At 49.0% G+C, this 17,985-nt stretch overlaps 1 protein-coding gene across 2 annotated transcripts in view; it reads left to right on the forward strand.

Moving 5' to 3' along the window:
- The first annotated feature begins 722 nt into the window (after positions 1 to 722).
- The window catches only part of LOC146783439 (T-box-containing protein TBX6L-like), a 134,234-nt gene continuing 116,971 nt past the window's right edge, over positions 723 to 17,985 (forward strand). Inside the window, exons 1-2 of one of the 2 annotated variants that reach the window (XM_085633876.1) lie at positions 723 to 845; positions 12,046 to 12,187. The gene's annotated coding sequence lies outside the window, so the exon portion shown is untranslated. Of the gene's footprint in view, positions 846 to 3,850; positions 3,955 to 12,045; positions 12,188 to 17,985 lie in introns of those variants that run through there. The other variant, XM_085633877.1, reaches the window with a different exon arrangement.

Raw genomic sequence — 17,985 nt, forward strand, 5'->3', positions numbered from 1 at the left:
CCTGCACTTCTCAGCACTGTCTCGAAGTAGCAAACAGGCCCTTTTGGACCCTGGGTATCGGCACTTCATTATTTCCATTTCAAATCACTGATCATAAGAAGATATATTGATGCATCCAGGTAAAGCCACCCGGGTGCTTTACACTCAGGTCCACCGGAATTATGCAATTCAGTGGCCAGAGCTTTTTATGCATTATTATGGATTCTGTACATTTGCAGCAAAATCCTGGCTCATAATCTGCAGATTTAAACAAAACATTTTGTTTCTAGCTCAAACAGGGCAAAACTTACTAAAAACAGCGACAGGTGTCCCTGTGCAGGGTGAAGCCCTTGGCAAAGTTTGATTGGTCCCCTTTCTGCTGCTTATTGCTATATCTGGGAGTTAAATTAGTACTAAGAAAGTGAAATATTTTCCCAGACAGTGTTACCATGTGTAAAACTGACAAAATAATGAAATAACACTATCACAAGAAGTGCCAAATCACGCTGCTCAATTTGCCTTTTCTTGCGGCATAATTTACTCAACCCTGCCGCATAATTTGGACCTCCCCTATAATTGGGACCTCCCGTGTCGTATAATTCCAGTGGCCCTGTTTATACCGTATATTCAGGGATGGGGCGTTTTCTAACAGTTTGTGGACGTCACCCTCAGACTTGAATCTAAGGTGTCTCATATAGCGCACACTCCGCTCCCGAGAGCAGCTCGGCGCTTTACAAAGACTATTTGAAACATAAGGTGTAACCAGAAGCAATGACCTCTCGGGAAGTGTAAAGTTAGTGTATTTCCACCGGGCCTGCCCACAAAGCACTCAATCTTGGCGGTAATGGTGGCTTTGCACATGGTTGGTAAGTAAAAGCAAACACGACGGGAGGACGGCTGAGACAGGGCTTCCCGGAGGTGCCTTCTCCCCTCCATGACTGGGGGCCTGCAGCCCAGCCGCAGTGGGGTCTGGGGTGACACGGACGGGGAGGGGAGGGGGGGGGGGACTTGTGGTCATCGCACCTCACAGCGAAGGCCTGGGACCGGCGCGCGGCTGGAGAGGGCTGTTCCATTAGCACACAAAGGGAGGGGGCCTGGCTTCGGTAGCTCCTTGGAGGGCCGTTTGCGGAGCGTCCATTTATAATCCCTTCTCAAGCCCCCCATACCCTCCCCCCGGCCATTAGCTGTTAAAGCCCGGTGGTCAGACCCGGCCCGGCCTTAGATAGGGTGTTAATTTACCTGTCATTAGACACCTTTCAGACCACTGTGAGCTTGGGCCTGCCCCCCTGAAGGGCACCACCCGCAAAGGTTCAAGAACCAGGGAAGGGGAGAATAGGGCCACGGGTGGGCTGCTCGCTCCGTGTATCATGACACTGTGGTCACTGTTATTTGCTTCTATAGAGGTCTTTACTACCATTTCCACGGCAGTACAACGCTGCGATCTGCCTTTCGGAATTATTAATGTAACTATATTTAGCGAAGCAGACGAAGACTACAGCTCCCAGAATGCACTGATTTGATATCTGAAAGCCTAAGCAGGGGAAGTGGTGCCTTACAGACTTCTGGCCACTAACTGCCCCTGTGTGGCTTTGTGATGTGCGAGGCCAGTCTCTGGCTGACAAAAGTCGGGTTTACAGTGACCCTGCTCTCTGACTTCGAGATGGGTCCCATAGCTGCCAAGGGGTCCCATGGCATGCATGCTTTTAGCGAACAGCACAATGAATTCTGGGACGTGTAGTGAGGTGTTTTTATTGTGGATGCACATCTGCAACTTCTGTTAAATACCTGGTGCTGGAGTGAAACTCGGCGAATTACTGCTGGCCCACTCCACCTATCCTTGCCTCGAATCGGATCCAAAACGTTTGCCAAACGACTCAGACAAGTGCACTCTGCTCCTTAATTTGGGGCAAAACCCTCTTGGTTGCAGATTGCTGAAAAACCTACATTTTGCTACGATTCGGAGGTGCAAACTCTGTATACATGATTGCAGCCCCCCACTTTCTGCTTCAGTCTAAATTCTTGCTGCAAACACCCCTGCTGACTAATGTCCTGATTCCTGGGCCAAAACTCCAAGGGCACTAGTGCAGGCCCCCACATTCTGCATGTGCTTTGACTCGGGGGTAAAGCTATCAGGGACACGAGTCCCTGCATGCAGTCTGCGTCTTGATTCTAGACCAAAACTCTTTATACATGAGTGCAGGTCCCCAGTTGCTCTCTGTGTCTTGATCCTGGAGTGCAGGTTCTATGTACATGAGTGCAGGTCCTCAGTTGCTCTCTGTGTCTTGATCCTGGGGTGCAGGTTCTATGTTCACGAGTGCAGGTCCCCAGCTGCTCTCTGTGTCTTGGTCCTGGGGTGCAGGTTCTATGTACATGAGTGCAGGTGAGTTGCTCTCTGTGTCTTGATCCTGGGGTGCAGGTTCTGTGTACATGAGTGCAGGTGAGTTGCTCTCTGTGTCTTGATCCTGGGGTGCAGGTTCTGTGTACATGAATGCAGGTGAGTTGCTCACTGTGTCTTGATCCTGGGGTGCAGGTTCTATGTACATGAGTGCAGGTCCCCAGCTGCTCTCTGTGTCTTGATCCTGGGGTGCAGGTTCTATGTTCACGAGTGCAGGTCCCCAGCTGCTCTCTGTGTCTTGGTCCTGGGATGCAGGTTCTATGTTCACGAGTGCAGGTCCCCAGCTGCTCTCTGTGTCTTGGTCCTGGGGTGCGGGTTCTATGTACATGAGTGCAGGTGAGTTGCTCTTTGTGTCTTGATCCTGGGGTGCAGGTTGTGTGTACATGAGTGCAGGTGAGTTGCTCTCTGTGTCTTGATCCTGGGGTGCAGGTTCTGTGTACATGAATGCAGGTGAGTTGCTCACTGTGTCTTGATCCTGGGGTGCAGGTTCTATGTATATGAGTGCAGGTGAGTTGCTCTCTGTGTTTTGATCCTAGGGTGCAGGTTCCACGTACATGAGTGTAGGTCCCCAGTTGCTCTCTGTTTCTTGATCCCGGGGTGCAGGTGTTAGAATTTGGCAATTTGTGTACTCACTTGGACTGACTTTACGTTATGATATGTTAGCATTTAGAAGGCTATGATTAGCAGTAACCGATAGGCCTAAAATGTGCCCTATGAAGTCATATTTACAATACAAGCTTAGGTTACCATTTGCGGTGTGATTTTGTATTATGTAGGCCATGTTAGGTGGTAGCTGATTCAAGCTCCTTATTTTTGTATTCCTGGCCTCGACAAAAGACTGTGTTCAGCTATTTTTTCTCTTGTGTTCAAGGCTGGATTTCGACTCACTAATGAATAGACCATTCTGCCTCTGCATGCCTATCCTCCTTCCTAGCCCTGCTCCCACGTTAGGAAGAGCCAGGCTCCGCAAGGCAACCTTGAGACAGTGATTACGTGTACCCGCCGCGCAGGTGGCAGCCCATCCTCCTGTGCCTTCTTTGTTCATGTACGGTTCAGGCCAGTAACTTTTCATTGGGGGCGTGGTTGGGGGTTGTCAGAAGAGTGAATATGCGTTAACAAGTGTTGGGGAGTCAGTCCCCTCGACAGACATCTACAGCTGCTGATCGAACTGGGCTCCACTGCAGTGTAATTTACCAATAAAACAATTGTTTGTATTCTCTCCTGTCTGACCAACTCTTCACATGTTAGGAAGGCTAAGAGGTGGTCGTAGGTGACCCGGGTGGTCCTTAATGGGTCACTTCCTTCAGTTGGCGCCCAACGTTGGGCCCCTCCATCGGGTGTCCCATCCTCACCCGTAATTGGCTGTAAGGAGAACGGGGTTGCTTCTGGTCGGAAGGGCAGATCAGAGTACCCTATACGATAGAGTTTTGCACTCGCAGCTGCCTGCATGTCTGATCGGGCGGCTCCTCGTCTAGCTGTCACTTGGGCTGGGGTATTAAGAAGGCGAAACCCTTGGATTCGACCGTTTGGTCCGAAGAGTCAGCAGTGGAGAACAATTTTGCTTGGTCTGTGTGCACCAGGTGAGTTTATTCTGTCTTGTAATGAATATGGCGCCATTTTGAAATCTGGTTTGTTTCAACTTGGCGGGTCTGCAGACCATCAAGGTACAGGTGGAAATTTGGTGTACTCTTAAAAAGGCCTGGGGCGAGAGCCTATCCTCTTGCCTTGGTACAGTCTTCGGACTGCCTGGTGCAGTCTCCGGACTGCTGTGTCTTGGTACAGTCTTCAGACTATCTGGTGCAGTCTGCGGACTGCCGGGTGCGGTTTTTTGGACCGTCTTGATTTGTGTTGCTTGGTATGATATTTGTTCAGTGTGGATGGTGAGCGTGTCTTATATTAAGATGCCTTGTTTTAGTAAATTGTGATGTTTTAGATGTCGGTGTTGTCTTAACGAAGCCCGATTAGAGGAGAGGCAGCCTGCACCTCCAGAAGGTACCCCAAATTTCGACGTATATGTTAAGTATGGTATTGGTCCTATTATGTTTAGCACGCTGTGGCATAAGTATACGAGGGACAATTCCGACTTGCAGTGGCCACTTACAGGTACCTGTAATGAGACACCCACCTGTACTCCAGTTGTTCCTTCCTTGATGCCGACTGTTCCCAAATCCCTCCAGAACCTACCAAACTGACAAGGAAACTTCACACTTGTCGTCCCGATAGTTCCTAGGGGGAAGGGGGGAATGGGAGCAAGAGACAAGAGAAACAAGAAATCTTCGTCTACGTTGCCGAGCGTGTCTCTCTGGGGAATTTCTCTGGTGGAAGTGTTAATGGATGTTCTCTTATCTTGCAGAGAATTGTGGGTGACTCAATGGTTAACCTACAAGAGATATGTTACCTCAGACTAGCATGAACTTCTATTATTTCTGAGCAATTATTCTGTAAATATTTCTTATCAAGACTGCCTACCAGTTTCTAGTATGAATCATTGGTTAATGGGTTTCGATTTGAAGGTTCTCTTTACGCCCTATTTCTCATGGCAAGCTTCAGGAATAAAATCTAAAACACAATGTTAAACAAAATAAACAAAAGATTATTATACACTCAGATACTATATTGCATGATGCTGTAATTGTTGCCATTTAACATAATTATATCTTTTGATTTCTGGTAAGTGTCTCCAAAGGATTCGAAAACTAAAAAATAAAACACAAATAAAACAGGCACAATTTCCAGTACAAAGGGGGCGTGGCCTGCTGCGCAGCAAGATGGCCGCTCTCTGAGTGAGCTCCGCTGGCCGGACAATAATCCTGTAAATATCCTGCACTCCGGGGTGAGGAAGAGCTGCCCAGACCGTAAGAAATAGCGGACGTGGAGGTGGGTTATCGGTGGAGGTGCACTATACCCGCCCTACCTCGGATTGCCTGGTGCTGCTGTCCGCTGAACTCGAAGGCGGGGATTGCTGAGGGCGTCAGCTGGAGCGCGCTCCGGAGGGGCGGCTACTCGAGCCCGCGGCGGACCTGCCGGGCGAGGAGGAGCGAAGCCTGGTGGAGCCTGGATTTGGGATGCCGCTGGCGACAGATGTTTCCCCCCCACAGGTAGAGGAGGACAGCGGCGAATGCTGACGTTGGCGACTGCTGGGCTGAGTGATACAGCGGAGGCGTGGAAGAGACCGGGTCTCGGTGCTCCGGCCGCCATTGCTGGGTGAAGTGTGAGGGCTGGCGGCCCCTTTGAAAGAAACTCGGAGGCGCATGTAGCCCGTGGTATGAGGAGCAGTAGCGACCAGCGCGAGCCTTGATGCGTGGACACGCTTAGCGGATTGCGAAGTGTGGGGCTGCCATTTTAAGTCCGGAACCGTTGCGGCTGGTGTGGGACGACGAGACGGAACAACTTGGATGCCTGGCAGTTGTGAGCGCACCCGGTGAGCTGGCGGAATATCGCTTCACAGCGGCCAAAAGTTCTGGGTGAGTGGAGGCTGGTGCCCTTGTGAGGAGGAGCGAACCGGCTCGGGCGATTGCCTTGGGGATCCGACCTTACTACGGCGTTATTCGCCTTTGCTGGGAGCCGCTGCCGCTAAGTCGTTGGGAGCGCCGGCGGAGCGCCCGGGGGTCTGTGCCCTCTGAAATGACAGAGCTGTGCCTGGGGCTGTGAGTGTTCTGCAGATGTGGAGGAGGCGGATACATAGATATACACTGCCGTGACCCTGCCTGCTAAGTGGTATCTGGAAGTGGGTGCTGCATTGTCGCCCCCCCCTGCGCTGCATGTGTTTCAGCAAAATGTTGTTGGGGGCTCTCCTACAGCAAAAAGCACGTGAAGGGGGATGCGCCTCGCAACCTGCCGGAGTCACGATCGCCTGTTGAGGTGGCTGGCCTAGGTGGCCTTCCGCCACATGCTGCAGCGTGGATAGGGCCTGCACCACCTGGCTATATAGACGGAAGCGATCAGTGGATGAGCTGCCTGCAGTGTGGAGGTGCGTGGCCGCTAGTTATCCGATACGGAGGTAGCTGAAGGGTCCCCGCTATTGATTCTCAGCGTGATATTGAGGCGCAAGACTGAACATGGGAAAGCACAACTCTAAGCAGCCGAAACTAACCTTCGACCACAAGCGCTCCACGAGGCAGGCGGAGTTGGAGCCGGAATCTCAGGCGGAGGAGCGGCAGGAGCATGCAGCCGACGACCATGGCGAGGACTTGCGCACACTTATGCTGGAGATGCATTCTAGCCTAAGAAATATTGACACTAAACTGGATAATCTTACCTGTCAACTAGACTCTGTGAAAACGCAGGTAGCGACGCACGAGACGCGTCTGGATACGCTTGAAACTCGACAGTCAGAATTTCATGAATTCCAAGTTGATATGAAAGATCAGCTGCTGCATATGGACAAATTGCTAGGTATCATCCGTGCTAAGAACGAGGACCTAGAAGCGACGACGGCAATCTCTAAAATGGAAACCTACATAACTGAACTCTTGCACGAACTATTTGATCCTCACCTGTCCGCGGTGTTCGTGGTGGAAAGGGCGCACAGGTCCCTGGGTCAGAGACCTCCTGTTGGGGCGCCGCCCCGGCCTATTATTGCGAACCTTCTGAACTACCAGGATCGTGATCTCGTCCTAAAACTGGCCAGGGAAAGAGGCAACATCACGCATAAAGGTAACAATATCTCTTTCTACCCAGACTTCACCCCGGCTGTCCAAGCGGCCCGCCGTGAATTTCTTCCAGAAAAGCGGGCTCTCCTGCAAACACAGATTCATTACTCACTCCTCTACCCTGCTAAGCTGAAGGTGTCCTTTGAGGGGACTGCCCACATATTTACTGACGCTAAAGCGGCTATGAAGTTCGCCAAACATGTGGGAGGTAGATCCACAAAGCAGCCCAGAGGGGGGGCGGGGGCGGCTGAGGGCAGACTAAGTGACAATGATTAAACAGGTGGATTGTATTGTGCATCTCTTGAGCCGCAAATATTGTTTAACGGGGAGCCAATATATGGTGTTGGGCGGTTCGTATCCCCTGCAGATCTTCTGGCCACCCTGTTCCATACAGGGTAGAAGCCGGCATAGCTATACCCCCTCGGGAATGTTCCCTTGCTCAATCTATGTCTGTTTGGGGTTCTTATGTGGGATGGATATTCTGCAACCCGGTTGGGGGGTTGGAGTGGGTGGGGGGGGGGGAAAGTTGGTTCAGTTCTTTTGTTCAATGCCAGGATCATTATCGTACGATGTCTATCTAAGGTCATTTACTCATGGAATGGTCCTTGTCAAAATGCTATTTGTTAAATGTCAACACTATAGAGGGAAATGCACAGGACAGATAAAACGTTGAACTGTCTGACCTGGAATGTTCTGGGGCTAAATGACCATAGGAAAGCAAGGTTAGTGCATGCCTACATGGTGCGTCACTGTGTGGATATTTGCCTATTGCAGGAAACGCACTTGAATACCGCGCCGGCCCAGAGGCTGCGTCATAATAGGTGGGAACATGTTTATTCGGCTATCTATTCCAACTACGCCCGTGGGGTGGCGGTACTGATACGACGAGGGCTAGACTGGAAGGAGGGTTCAGTGCAGTGCGATCCACAGGGCAGGTATGTTCTGGTACAGGGCTTGGTGTGTGGCATCTCGGTGGTGATTGTGGCTGTGTATGGTCTCAACATTGACTCCCCCATGTTTTTCCATAAGATTTGGGGGCAGGTGAAAGCTACAGGTTGCAGTGCAATTTTGTGGGGGGGAGATTTTAATGTGGTGCTTGATGACAGAACAGACAGAAAGGGGGCGGCCCGAACACTCAACCCGATGGCAAGCTCCGCGTTGCGGGAAATACTAGCTGATGGCGCGCTTGTGGATATTTGGCTTAGCAGACATGAAGATGTGAGGGAGGGCACCTGTATATCGGCCCACTGCAGCGCTTGGTCCCGCCTGGATTACTGGCTGGTGTCACGAGACATTGCCCTGTGGACCGTGCAGGTGGAGCATATGCCCCGTTCCCTGTCGGACCACGCCCCTTGCCTGTTGAAATTGTTGATTCCGGGCGGTCCGTTCCCGGCATTTTCGTGGCACCTCCCGCCCCACGCACTACTAGACGATGCATTTAAAGAAGAGATCAGGAAGGATATCACTGACTATTTTGAGTTAAATGCGGGATCGGTAGACACTGTAGCATCTCTCTGGGAAGCCTTTAAGGTTGTCATTAGGGGCCAGTGCATTACCCGGCAGGCCGGGGTGTTGAAGGCGATTAGAAGCACCCTTGCAGCGCTGGAAACCGATATAAAAAACCTCGAACAAACCTTCTTTGAAACTGGCGGGCTGGTGGAGGCGGGACTGATGAAAACCAAGTTAGCATACGAAGAGGAGGCGCTGCGAGAGGTAAAATTTTTAGGGAAATATGCTGAGGCTAGACGGTATGGTGAGGGTGGGAGACCGGGGAAGGCCTTGGCAGGCATGTTGAGAACGCCACGGGCCGCGACGTACATTCATGAGCTGCGCACGAAAGCTGCCGATCTGGTTCATGACCGGGGAGAGATCATGGGGGCATTCTCTAATTTCTACTCCAAACTATACACCAACACCCAAGATGCATGCCCGGATGGGCTGGAATCCTTTCTGGATTCAATTGCGTTGGTATGGTTTAATAATGAACATAGGGAATACATGGACCTTCCGATAGATGCTGGGGATGTGGCACAGGTCATTAAGAGCCTACCACCTGATAAGGCGCCGGGGCCGGATGGCTTAACCACGGCCTTCTACAAAGCGTACGTAGATGAGCTGGCGCCCAGGTTACTGGCAGTCTATGAAGAAGCCTTAGAGAAGGGAGTATTGCCTGCAACGATGCGGGAGGCACTGATAATCACACTGCTAAAACCAGATAAACCGGCAGACGACCTAGACTCCTATCGGCCCCTTTCCCTGATTAATGTAGATGTGAAGATCCTGGCTAAATTGCTTGCGAACCGGGTGCAGCCCATGTTACCTATGATAGCACTCCCCGACCAGTCGGGATTCATCCCTGGCAGATCAACCTCACACAATCTCCGTACGATCTTCTCCGCCCTGCATTACCTACACCCCGATGTCAGCGCTGCGGTGGTGTTCTTGGACACCACCAAGGCCTTTGACACACTTGAGTGGCCCTATTTATTTACTATACTGGGCAGGATGGGTTTCAGCACGCTTCTCCTCCGGAAAATCCGTTTGCTCTACACTTTACCCAAAGCCAGAGTGCGGGTCAATGGCCTGGTGTCTGAACCTTTCTTCATCATGCGGGGCACGAGGCAAGGTTGTCCTCTCTCCCCGCTGCTATTCGCTATAGCAATGGAGCCGCTGGCGGCCAGAATTAGACAACATCATACGTCCAGGGGTATAGGCTTCAGTTCTAGAAGTCTCCTAATATCGCTATACGCGGACGATGTGACCCTCTATCTTATCAATCCTGAAGTCAATTTGAGTCCTATATTACGGGAATTTGTCCGCTTTGAAGGCCTCGCGGGCATTTCCGTTAATTGGTCCAAGTCGGTAATTTTCCCCCTGACTGATAATACCGCCGAGGTGTCCTCCGAATACCCCCTGCGCTGGGAGGCGGATGAGGTCAAATACCTGGGGATTTGGATCAGTCGGAACCTTCAGACAATCTGGAATCTTAACTATGGAAGAGCAATGATGTGGTTGAGGGAGAAGGTGAAGCTCTGGACTTCACTACCCCTGTCCCTTACGGGGCGGATTGCGCTGGCCAAAATGATTATACTACCCAAATTCCTCTACTTATTTGTCAACATACCTATTCCACTTACGTCACATTTCTTCACCACCCTGAGATCCAACTTAGTGACACTGGCATGGGCGGGCGGGCGGACAGGCTAGGGTGGCATGGGACATACTTGCGCTGCCCTTGAGACAGGGCAGTCTGGGAGCCCCGGATATGAGGCTGTATGCCCTCTGCGCTCAGGCTCAATTTTTACATTTTTGGACCCATCCGACTCCCTTTCAGCCACATGTGGCAGTGGAGCAGGATGCTGTTGCGCCCCTTCCCCTAAACGTAGCAATATGCGCCAAGGCGAAACGCCCTAGAGCGGATGTGGACACTGCCGGGACACTACAATGGGCATGGGAAGAGTTGCGAAAAAGGGCGGGGGTTCCATTGCTATATGCCCCCTCGCTCCCCCTGTTACATAACCCGATGCTGCCGTGTGTTGCGGATGGAGTAGCCAAGCATCTAGTGGAGAAACTGCATCTGCATACCTTTGCAGACCTCTTCCCTAGCGGCAGGTTCATGTCCCCTCCGGTGATCGAGGGGGGCTGCACTGTGCCCTTCTCTGAACTATTTTTGTATCATAAACTGCGGGCGGCATGCCGAGCGATGAGCAGGGACTTCCCCGAAGCTCCACCGACCTTTACTGCTTTGGAGGTAGTGGTGAGTTCCCCGTCCCCGCGCAAGCTAGTCACTCGTATATACAGACATATGCAAAACACGGCGCCGGTGGTAACGCCTAAGTCCCTTCAGTGTTGAAATGAGGAGCTCCAATCCCCGCTGTCCGAGGACCAGTGGGAGTTCTGCTGCGGGCAGCTTACTGAGCTTTCGCCCAACTATAAGCTACGACTAATACACTTTAAGTACTTACACAGGTTCTATAGAACCCCTATAGGTCTGAAAAAAATGGGGCTGCCCGAAATTGAAGAGGTATTGGTCTCAGATCTTTAGTTTGGTAAACCAAATTGTTGGTCGCTCAGACATCCCGTCCCCTATGCTTGGGATATTGGGGTATGTCAGAGACACTCCACCAAAATCACGCAAACTGCATGCGCTGCTCCTATTATTTGCTAAACGACAAGTAGCGCTCCATTGGGGCAGACGTAGGGTGCCCACAGTGAAAGGTTGGCTGACTGACGTAACGTATGGGTACACGCAGCTAAACACATTCTGGGAGTTGATGCCGACTGCGTCCCAACCTCGCGACATCTGGGAACCGTTTGTGAGTTGGGCCTAGGAGCGTCAAGGCATGGAGTCAGAAGGTAATACCTTGAATGAGTGATCTCTGTGGGGTGAGGCGGGGTGTGAGGGGGGGACATTCCGAATGAAGGGGTGGCATGCCGTTTACTCCCCTTGCTGTAGCTGGATCTGACTCAATGTAACAGCTTTGCTTATTGCCTGTGTAGTCCTCTACAATTGTCTTTCTATGCGATTCTGTTGCGTGCTGGCTCCTGGTTCCTGGTTCTGACTTAGTAGAGTGCATTGCCTACTTTGAAATTGACAGGACAACTGTAGCAATTTGTGAACATATGTATGACATCTGGCGGCATACTGTATATGGATGTACTATAATACTGGCTAGTTTGTTCTGTTGGTTGTACTAATTTTGTCAACATTGCAGAAATGTTTAATAAAAAACAATTTCCAGTACAATGTCCTTTTTCAATAGACTTCAATAACTTAATTGTTGTTAGCGTTATTGTTTTCTAAACTTTTATAATTCAAATACAAAGTTTCTTAGTCTTTTGTGCTCTTTCGATTTGTTGTTCGTGAAAGGAATTATTCCTTAAGTCAAAGTCACTCAAATGAGGTAACAAAATCTTACTGCGTTTATTTTAAATCTAGAAGTTACTTTACCAACTTGGTTGTCAAATTGGTCAATGACCGATTTTCAAGTCTCTTTTCTTTGTCTCTTATCTTTTTAGGAAGCCGGAAGACTGACTGGGGCACCGGAATGCAGAAACTGCCTGGGACCGAAAGACGCGCCGAGGGCTGGAGGCTGAGAACACCGGAACAGGAATCTTCACTGGAGCACTTCGGGGAAGACAGGAGCGACGCTGAAGCCAGGTGAGTGCTGAGCGTTTCAAAAGCGAAGCGTGACGTCGAGGGCGAGCGTGGTTTAAATAGCTACGCGCTCAGCTCCGGTTCTTAACTTACACGTGTGCACAAAAAGACTTTTTGCACGTGTCCACGTTGCTTCTGATATGAACATCATGTTTTGGGAGCACATTTGAATTGTCAGTTGGGGATTTAACAATTCAATTCAATTCAAAATACTTTATTCGGTATATAAAAATATCATAAAAGTGCAAATAAAATAGATCACAATAAAATCAGGCCACATTAGTCCATCCATAAATAAAAAACCCTTAACATATATATAAAATTCATATTTAGGGCCAATACAGGACTAGCCTCACCAATCACAAAAAATCAGAAGGGATGCATCACATAATAGGAGAAATGCAAAACAATTCAACAGCCTAAAATAAGTGCATGTTCAATCCCTCCTGGATTAAGCGAACCATTCCCCTGATCAAATTCATATTAAGACCTTTGACGGAATCGCACTGGGTACCACATTTATTCACCTAGTACCTCTTGTGTTTCTAAGTCTGACAGCTGCCCTCAAAATGTTTACAGTACAGAACAGAGTTAATGCATCTGGGGACAATTTTAAAAACAACAGGGCCACCTAAGCGTGTTTAAATCTAGCATTTTTTAAAATACTTTTTAAAAACAAGCTCCTAGTATATGAATAAAAAGTACATAATAAAACAAAGTGAAGGGCATCCTGCGGAGACCGATGGTCGCAGCCGCACGGACCCTTCAACTCTATAGATAGGGATTATCCTGCCGGATCAGCTAATATGTGATGTAGAAGATTAAACCTAAAACGTGTCATTAAAAATCTGTCATGGGCATTAGATAAATAAGGATCAATACCCGGACATGATTTAGTCAGGAGGTGTGCTTTGACTGTTGTCTTGACCAGCTCCCTATCATCCCTAAGTGATGTAACAAAATTCTGGTACCGATCTTTCACCAAGGCCTTATCCTGGACTAGCATTTTTTTGGGGTTATTTAAAAGGTCTGCACTTCCTATGCCTACTAGAGACTCTTTTACGTACTTAAGCCAGGGGATGTGCAGTCCCCGGTCACGGGCAAGACAGTCTATTATGATCTGCTTGCTAAATGAGGCCTCTGGGTTTGTCCAAATTTTGGCCCAGCAGGTTAGGGGTTTGACTTCCAACCTGTCTCCAAGATAACTAACACCCAATTCTTCACGAATGCGATGTGACGGTGTACTCTGGGGCACTTTGAGTAGACGCCGCAGATACTTGTTTTCTTCGGTTTGTAAGTGCTGCATATCAATGAAACCCCATACCTCGCTTCCATAGAGAATTTTGGCACAACACATAGAGCTGTATAGTCTCAATATTTGCTCCAGGGACCAACGCCCCAGCCTTCGTGCAAAATTCATAATTGACCCGGAGCAGCTCGCTAGTGTGCGACATTTCTGTTCTAATAGGGCTTTAAAGTTAAGGCGTGTGTCAAATAAAATCCCCAATTATGAGTGCACCTTTTCCAAATGATGAGAGCCAATCAAATAATCATATTTTTTGTTAGTTTTTTTCCCCACTTCCATGATATAGGATTTGGATAGATTGGGGGACAGGTCTAAATTCTCCATAAAGGAGACAAAGCCGTCTATCAGGCCCTGTAATCCTTTTCACGTGTCCACGTTGCTTCTGATGTGAACATCATGTTTTGGGAGCACGTTTGAATTGTCAGTTGGGGATTTAATAAAATTAGCATTAGGAGCACGCCGGCTTGAAAAAGGCACATGGCATGATGAAATCAGTTAAGACTATTCTAGCCCATATTATTGACAATGCTCAGACAAATGGTATCGTGTTATACAGAGTACAAAACTATATTTTGACAACATTGTCACAGAATAACTCGTCATACTTGAATAATATAAAGCTTGGGTGCTTTTCTATACTATGTGAATTAATATCAAGATGCAGTCGGATAACAAGATGCATACCCAATGTAATGACTCATGGTGTTGAATACTTTAACCCATAAACATTCAAGCATAAAATAAATCTCAGGACAATGCTGCTGAGTTTAGGCCACGGCTGCTGAGTTCTGTCCACCCATAACAGTACCTTTGATGAACACAAATTGAGTTTCCTGCAGGACAAATTATTTGCTAAAAGAAGTAGACAGTCGATGTTTGACAATCTTCAGATGTGGCAGAAAGAAGCGAAGCAGTGACGTATGAGGGCAGAGAAGGAGACCAGGAGGCGCAAGGTGCAGACAGTGACGCAGAAAGCCATGGCTTATGATAGAGAGAAAATAGAGAAGGGTATAGAATGCGCTGGCAGAAAGTTTTATTTGCAGAGTGATAAAAGTTATGTAGCTCGAGACGAAGGTGCTGCTTTTGTGGAAGAACTATTAGACACCCGACCCCCACCTCCTTATGCCCCGCAGAGGGTGTACCCTGTTGTTCCGGCATCCCAACCCTCAGACCCTGCACTTGCCGCTGCTGGTCTTCCTGTCTCTGGGTCAGCGGCTTCGGCCCGGCCCCGCCTGCTTCCTCTTTGTCTGTGTCAGCTGCTGCTGTGGGGGACGCTAGCTCTCCTATTCAGTCTGATGCTCCTACATCCGTTGTTTTCCCCTCTCTTACCCCTTCTTCGCAGCTGTTGTTAACGCTGCTGCCTGCTTCTTCATCTGTTCTGTCTCCCCCCAGTGTGTCAACTCCGATGCTGCTAAATGTTGGGACACCTGTGCGGGGAGAGGTTGAGGGAAATTGGGCAGCGGAGCGTGAACGGATGGGAAGAGCATTGATGAGATCGGATGTTGGAAACGAGGAGAAAAGAATGGTGGCTGACCAGGCTGCGCAGTGGACTCAGAATCTGATTTACAGTGTGGAAGATGTATGGAGTGTAATGAAAGATTATGAGCCGTTTGTACAACAGCATGCTCTTAAACACATGTCGGCAATGCTAACAGGATTGTGGGACTGGTGTTTTAGTGGTGTAGCACCACAGATTATATATGACATTCGAGATAGAGTGTACGTTACTTATTTGTCCCCCAACGATGTCTTTAGCAATTTTGCAACACTGATTGGTTATCGTAGTAGATTGTACCAGAAAACGCCGATGTTGGGTGCATAGTTCCCAATGTAGGAGGTACTCCCCATCTACCATCCCAAAATCCCAGAGCAGCATAATGCAGCGAACGTTGTGATTCAGCAATGGGTAGGGGCTCATTTTCAGGAGCAATGGAGCTCCTTGGAAGAGGAGTGAAGTACTATCTCTCAAAAGTCCGTTGCCGGATCCTAGGAGGAATCCAACAGCCTACTATAAGGAGTTGACGGAGGCAAATTCCTCTACGGTAATGACGCTAGCTGATATTGAACTGTTTTTGGAACTCTTGGTACCGGTGGATATATGGAGACAGGTTCATACGCAGGATCATGTAGTAGAATTAAGGGGGACTTGGAATGAGATAAGGGCATGGGATAAAGACCAGAAGCCTGGCGAGAAGCAGAGGGCCAAAATATTAGCCTTGCCGAGCCGTATCATTACTTATAAGCATTCCCTTATTCCGCTTAGAGATGTTGATTGGGACAAGTTAGCAGTGTGCCGTCAGAAGAAGGATGAAAGCATTTCTGATTTCTTTACTAGGTTTGAAGGGGTGTTCTTGGACGTCAGTGGCCAAGACTTGTTGGTGGAGGGTGGTGCCCGAATGTTTGTTAACAGATTTGTTACAAAGTTGCTTACCGAGATTGCAGCTTGGCTGCAGGCTTCAGAAAGTACTTGGACTACTTCCTCCCCATCTGTAACATTGAGTATGGCGCAGTATTATGAGAATCGTGAGAATGAGGAGAAGGAGAAGGTGTAGAACAAAGCTGAGGACCTGAAGTTGAAAGTGTTAATGCAGCAAGTGACAAGGTGCAATGGCAGTGGACGAGGCGGTTTCGGATCGGCCCAGCAGTTGCCTCGGCCAAATAGAAATAGTACTACGGGCGCACCTGTTGGACCAAACCAATGTGCATATTGTAAAAAGGAGGGGCATTGGAGAAGAGAATGTCCAGAATTGTTGCATAAGGTTGCGGCCCCATGAGGTCGGGGTTATAGAGGACGTGGACGTGGACGTGGTGAAGGCAGCCGCGATGACCCGCAGAGGGCGGATTTGTCGGTGGGTAATCAGAATAGGAACTATTTTGATGATTCTCGAGGAGGGCAATATTACCATGATGATTATGATACGGATGAAGTGATGGGAATGTCCTACAGCTAGGATTGCCAGGGACAGGGGGAGGGACCAGTTTCAGTGCCTGTAGATCAGCGTGGACCTTATGTCGGGGCGGACATACATGGTGCGACAAGGACATTCCTGATTGATACTGGTGCTATGAACAGCTCTGTTTCTCGTTCGCTGGTCGCAGGGGCAGCTCTGTCTGGCCAACATGTTTCAATAGGTTTTTCTGGCGTGCCGGTTGTGAGCCCCATTTCCAAGCCATTTCCAAGCCCTTGCCTTGACTATTGGCCCTTATACGGCTAATACTCCCCATTTTTACTGACGACGAATTGTGTGGAAAATCTGATGGGATTAGACTTATTGAAGAAGCTACATGTGACTATATTCTGTTCGCCAGATGGTGTTTATATGACAGTTGGCCCAGAGATGGCCAGTGCAAAACAATGTTTTACTAAAGATGCCCCCTCCCTGCCAATTTCAAGGATGTACCGCGTACTTTATGGGCTACAGGGGATGCGGACGTGGGGTTGTTGCGAATACCACCTGTCTCTATCAAGATCAAGGCTAATGCTGTCCTACTGTGTATAAGATACCAAAGGCAGGGGAGAAAGCACTCTTGCAAATAATTCAGGATTTGATAAGGACAGGGGTGGTTGAGGGGACAGTGGCGAATGTTTGCAATTGCCCTATTCTTCCTATCCTTAAGAAGGCTCCCTCTGATGCCCCTGATGCTCACCCTGATGTTTACCGCTTTGTCATTGACTTGCGTGTGATCAATAAGATTGTGATCCCTCAATATCCTGTGGTTCCTGCTACATTGTTAACGATGATTCCTCCCACAGCGACATTTTTCTCCGTGACCGATTTGAAAAATGCTTTCTTTAGCATTCCAATCCATCCAGATAGCAGATATCTGTTTGGATTTTCCATAGCTGGCAGGAGCTTCCAAGTCTGTCGTGCTCTTCAGGGCTATACGGAGAGCCCTAATATTTATAGTCAAGCTTTGAAGGGGCAATTGGATTCATTGACACTCCCCTCTGGTAATGTCTTGTTGCAGTACGTTGACGACCTATTGGTGGCTTCTGACACTTAGGATGGCTGCAAAGACGCCACTGTTGAATTATTGTTGCATTTGGCACAGCATGGACATAAAGTGTCCCTTTCCAAATTCCAGTATTCTCGACAGGAGATCACCTACCTCGGTCACCTACTGTCGAAGGAGGGTCGTAGACTAACGCCTGAGCGCATTGCTGCGATAACTAACATGCCTGTCCCTAAAACCCAACGTGACATGTGTGCGTTTATTGGCATTACTTCGTACTGCCGTCATTGGATCCCTAATTATTCCCTACTAATAAAACCCCTGCTCCAATTAACCACTAAAGATGTGCATGAACCCATACCTTGGACACCTGCATGACAGCAAGCTTTTGAACAATTAAAGGTTGCGCTTTGCTCTGCTCCTGTGCTTGGTACACCTGACTATCAGAAGCCGTTTGTGCTCTATGTACATGAGAAGGCTGGCTGTGTGCTCTCTGTCTTAACATAGACCTTTGGTGGTAGGCAAAGGCCTTGTGCTTACT

The sequence above is a fragment of the Triturus cristatus genome, chromosome 11 (assembly GCF_964204655.1).
Source record: "Triturus cristatus chromosome 11, aTriCri1.1, whole genome shotgun sequence".
In the NCBI taxonomy this organism is placed as follows: Eukaryota; Metazoa; Chordata; class Amphibia; order Caudata; family Salamandridae; genus Triturus; species Triturus cristatus.